The sequence below is a fragment of the Chrysemys picta genome, chromosome 7 (genome assembly GCF_011386835.1).
Source record: "Chrysemys picta bellii isolate R12L10 chromosome 7, ASM1138683v2, whole genome shotgun sequence".
Lineage (NCBI taxonomy): Eukaryota > Metazoa > Chordata > Testudines > Emydidae > Chrysemys > Chrysemys picta.
Window position 1 is genome coordinate 30,005,851 of NC_088797.1, and position 6,000 is coordinate 30,011,850.

Genomic DNA, 6,000 nt, shown 5'->3' on the forward strand with positions numbered 1-6,000 from the left:
CCTGGCAAAGAAGGATATTAGGTTGGTTTGACATGATTTGTTCTTGACAAATCCATGTTGACTATTGCTTATCACCTTATTATCTTCTACGCACTTATAAATTGATTATTTGATATTTGCTCCATTATCTTTCTGGGTATCAAAGTTAAGATGACTGGTCTATAATTCCCTGAGTTGTCCTTATTCCCCTTTTTATAGATAGGTACTATATTTGCCCCTTTCCAGTCCTCTGGGATCTCTCCTGTAGTGGGCTCCTTCTCCTGTAGGGCTTCAGACCACAGGACTTATACATAAAACCATGTTGACTAGCACTAAATATAGTCCCACCCTTCAGTTGAATCCCATTTCAGCTTTTCCATTATTTTGCCCTAGATGGATGTCTGGCTAACCAGCCTACAGTTACCCAGGTCATCCAGCTTGCCCTTTTTAAATATTGGCATAACAATTAGACTCATTCAGTCTTCTGGAATGTCATTGGTATTCCAAAATTTATTTAAAATTAACATCAGCGGGGGCATTGATCTCTTCAGCCAACTATTTTAGGACTCTTGGGTGCAAGTTATCTAGGCTTGCAGATTTTAAAAATGTTTATCCATAGTAGTTGTCTAACATCCTCCTCAGTTACTAATGGACTTGTAAGTACTTCATCATCCTCATATGATATAAGCACATCATCCTGCTTCTTTTCAAATACAGAATAGATAATTTATTGAACATTTCTGCCTTTTCTGCATCATTAGCAGTTTTACCATCTCCATCTCGCAATGAGTTTATACCATTCTTAGGATTTCATTTATTCCTAACATACTTTAAAAACTCCTTATTGTCCTTAGCCCAGCCAACCACGGATTTTCCCTGATGTCTTTAGCTTGCCTTGTAAATTTTCTGCACTTTATAACTTCTAATTTAGATCCATTGCTATCTATTTCCCCCCTTTTCTATTTGTTATATATTGCTTCTAATTGCTGCCTTCACTTTGCACTGAGCCAGGAAGGACTTCTAGCTAAAGCTGTCTTCTTTCCTCTGGCTTTTTGGTCAACTGATAAACTCCTCTTAAAATCTCCAAATTTTCATTCACATTTTTTCTGTCTAAGTCCCCCCATCCCCACAGTCAATTTTGCTCACAATTTTCCTCAACTTTGGGAAATTAGCCCTTTTAGAGCCCCAAGTGTAGGGACTGTCTTCTGTTAGCCCATATTGAATGTAATTGGGTCATGATCACTGGTCCCTAGGCAACCAGGAACTTCCCATCCAGTGATTCATTCCTCTTTAGTCATCATGATGAGGTTCAAAATAGAGTTTCCACATGTTGGGTGTGACACCATTTGTGCTAGAAACTCATCCTGTACAATGTTTAGAAATGCTCATGATGCTTTACTACTTGTTGCTTAAGGCCCTCCAAATTCAAGTCCCACACAGCAACAATTTTTCTTTCCACACATTACAGACAGATGCTTAAGGAGCATCTCGTCCTGCTCTCTGGTTTGATTCGGTGGTTTGTAATAGACCCCGTCCACATCCCCACCTGTATTTTGCTGATCCATGTGCATTCTTGTGGAACTATCTGAGGAGGTGGGGCTCCCTCCTCATGTAGGTGGGGCTGTCTCAGGGGTGGGGGTGGGGTTCCATCCCACTATTCCCCACTCTCCTCCCCTGTCTTGGCCTGGCCATTCTAGCCCATGGTGTTGCCTACTGCAGTGGCATGTCTCTGTTTGCACCGCCTGCTCCTCCTAGAGGTTCCCCTCACTCTGTGGGGGTCTCTCCACCTTGGGGGGGCAGCAGGGTCATCATTTGCATGCAGAAAAACAGGGCCGGATTATGACATTCTGTCTGAGGCCCTAAGCTATGTCAAGTGTAAGAGGCCCCATACCATAAAAAAAAAAAAAAAAGAATTTATTATTTTGCACAGAAAGGACATTGAATATATAAACACAACAGCTTTATATTTGCATATATACAAAGGCGAAGTTATAACAATAGAATAATCATCTAACTAAAACATCTTGCAATATGCCTGTTTGCATTATAAAATAGTTTCAGATTAACATATGTTCATCTATGAGTTCTTAATTAGTAGATATGAAAACTTTATATCTACAGCAACACAAAAGCAGTTACAGTTACACGGACCAGCTCACTTAATGGAAGCAGTGCAACCTGCAGTATGTCTGTTTGCACATCACATTAATTTTCACACTGACATTTAAAACATTTTCTTTTGTGATTTTTGAAAAGCAAAGTCATTGATGATGTTCTCAAATGATAAGCTACAGAGTTTGTCACTTTCGATGCACAGAATGCTTAGGGCAGATAACTTTCTTGCATCATTGTTGCCCGCAGTTCATTCTTGATATTTTTCAGTTGAGAAAATGACCATTCTCCTGAGCAGTTTGGCAGTTGCCTCCCCAGGCCTTGGTTTGCCCCCCCCCCCCCCATCTCATATGCTCCACTTTTTGCCTCCTCTGACTTTGCAGGAGATAGAACATTGGATGCGATTTTATACTATGTCCTGACACAATGTTGATTTCCCCCCAGTGTTTCTGAACTGAAGCCCTGGGCAGGGGGTGCCACTGTCAGATCCAGAGTTCCAGAATGCGGCACATTTCACTGTGCAGATCGACAGCCAGCACAGCAGCTGTATCTACTTTGGCCTGGGGGAGCGGATGCTGGGGGCACAGTGGGGGAGCTGGGAGGAAGGGGGTGCTGCTGCAGGTGAGGGATAGCAGCAGGAGCTGTAGGGGGCAGGTGACGGGATGTTTTGGGGGAAGGATAGTAATCCAGGTGGGGGAGAGGAGCAGACACTATGGGGCATGGCTGCAGGTGGGGGGTGCTAATCTAGGTAGGGAAGGGGAGCAAGTGCTATGGGGGGCAGGAGAGGGGGCCTTGAGGCATATAACGAGATCAGAGGGAGAGACGTTTGGGGGAAATGGGTGGCCTCATAGGACTGCATGGAAATCAGTCACGGTGCTCCCTAGCTTAGCATGATCACAGCTGGGGTTTTCATAGAGAACAAGGCCTCAGAGTCAGTGGGTAAGGGACTGCACTAAGAGACTAGACACCTGGGCTCTATTCCCAGCTCTGCCACTGACTTTGGGGAAGGCCCTTCCCCTCTCTGTGCCTCAATGTTGATAAATGCAAAGTAATGCACATTGGGAAACATAATCCCAACTATACATATAAAATGATGGGCCTATCCTCCATGAACTTATCTAGTTCTATCAATGGTTATTAGCCAGGATGGTGTCCCTAGCCTCTGTTTGCAACAAGCTGGGAATGAGTGACAGGGGATGGATTACTTGATGATTAGCTGATCTGTTCATTCTCTCTGGGGCACCTGGCATTGGCCACTGTCGGAAGACAGGATACTGGGCTAGATGGACCTTTGGTCTGACCAAGTAGGGCCGTTCTTATGGTTCATAGACCAGAGTGCTATGCCCAGCCACCCTTGAATTACATATAGGGCCAGTAACAGACACATATCCCAACCTTGCACCCCATCACACAACACAGAGTCAACCTGTGGAACTCCTTGCCAGAGGATGTTGTGAAAGCCAAGACTATAACAGGGTTAAAAAAAGAACTAGATAAGTTCATGGAGCATAGGTCCTTTTTGAACCCTGTTATAGTCTTCCGACAGTGGCCAATGCCAGGTGCCTCAGAGGGAATGAACAGAACAAGTAATCATCAAGTGATCCATTCCCTGTCGCTCATTCTCAGCCTCTGGCAAACAGAGTCTACGGACACCATCCCTGCCCATCCTGGCTAATAGCCATTGATGGACCTATCCTCCATGAACTTATCTAGTTCTTTTTTTAACCCTGTTATAGTCTTGGCCTTCACAACATCCTTTGGCAAGGAGTTCTACAGGTGGACTGTGCATTGTGTGAAAAAATACTTCCTTTGGTTTGTTTTAAACTTGCTGCCTATTAATTTCATTTGGTGACCTCTAGTTTGTGTGTTATGAGAAGGAGTAAATAGCACTTCCTTATTTACTTTCTCCACACCAGTCATGATTTTATAGACTTCTATCATATCCCCCCTTAGTCGTCTCTTTTCCAAGCTGAAAAGTCCCATGCTTATTATCTCTCCTCATATGGAAGCCATTCCATACTCCTAACCATTTTTGTTGCCCTTTTCTGAACCTTTTCCAATTCCAATATATCTTTTTTGAGATGGGCCGACCACAGCTGCATGCAGTATTCAAGATGTGGGCATACCATGGATTTATACTGAGGCAATATGATATTTTCTGCCTTATTATCTCTCTCTTAATGATTCCCAACATTCTGTTCACTTTTTTGATTGCTGCTGCACATTGAGTGGATATGCAAGAGAAGCTGCAGTGACTGGATGAGCTAGCCCCACAGAAAGTTATTTCCTGACTCAATTACAGGGTGGGGTTTATGGCCCAAAGCCATCAGTATTAGATCCAATCCTCTTGTAAATACTTTAATTACACTAGAACTCATGTTCTTGTTAGGCAAAGAAACATCCAATCCCTTTCTGAATCCAAGTTCTTGGCCTTGATCTCTTGTAGCTGTGAGTTCCACAGGGTAATAGCATGCCAGGAAAGTATTTTCCCGGAGCAGTGGATTGAAGATGGCCTGGTGGCATAGAATCATAGAATATCAGGGTTGGAAGGGACCTCAGGAGGTCATCTAGTCCAACCCCCTGCTCAAAGCAGGACCAATCCCCAACTAAATCAAAACACAAGTTAGCAGAGGATGATTTCGATCCATTGACCTGTGGGTTATGGGCCCAGCATGCTTCTGCTGCACCACTCTACTGTATATTGCCCCTACTTCTGATGGTAGCACTCATAGGTTCAAATTGGGGTGGGGAGGAGTGAAATTGCTATACCTTTATGTAACCCTCCTTCCATGTGGTGTTGGCAGCAACAAGGGCCAGGTTCAACATTTAGGAGTTCCTCATAAAAATCACAAAACAGAACTGGCTCAAGCCCCCACCCAGAAATCTGGGAAAACTAACCACCACCCTGAGCACCTCTATTAGGCAATACTCCCTCCCCCCCTCACAGGCACAGAGTCTGCGTTTAACAAAAGAAAACTTGTATTAAAAGGAGAGGGAATGTGGCATTAATTCGAGAAACACTGCAGCTATTCAAAAGCATGCAAGTAAGTAAACACTTGCCTCACAGTACCTTGGGTGGTGGTTGTTTGCCTCAGTTTCTTACCTGGTGGTATAAAAATCCATCATCACTACCACCTCTACTGCTGCCTCTGCTCATCACAGACTTAAGCTGTAACATTGTGTTCTGAGGTTCTACCACTTAGTCCAGTTCTTGGTAATGATTTCACTAAGCAGTGGGGAACTGTCATTATATCTTCTGCATAGCCTTATCAATCATCATCATCATCATCATCATCATAACCCCTTCCCCAACCCAACCCCTCAGGGAGCTCAGCTCTAGGAACACCTGGGAAGGACCATTTCTTCACAGCTGCTTCTCACTTTCACCCAGATTTGGCATCACTACCCCCCTGCTTAACAAGTGAGCTTCGTGTTAGGGTGACCCCTTTCAATTAGGGTCTATTAAGTACAATTCTGCAGATATTTGGTCAATAAGGATAACATTTCATTACCCCTGTATCCAAGACTACAGAGAATTTTAACCCCAAACTGATCACTCTGGCAAAGCAGGTCTGTCTGCTGATCACCTAGGCAAAGTAGGTGTGTCTATGCAAATACAGTCTGGCCCCTGAGGTCTTTCCCCCCTGTTCATCAATAGCTGGCAGGAGAGAGCTCCTTCAGACCATGGTTTACATCTGGAATTGGGCTCTTCAATCTAGTGGACAAAGGTCTAATAAGATCCAATGGCTGGAAGTTGAAGCTAGGCACATTCATCAGACTGGAATTAACTGTGCGGGTAATTAACCCCTGGAACAACTTCCCAAGGGCTGGGGTGGATTCTCCATCACTGGCAAATTGTAAATCAAGATGGGATGTTTATCTAAGAGATCTGCTCTGGTTCCACCAGGA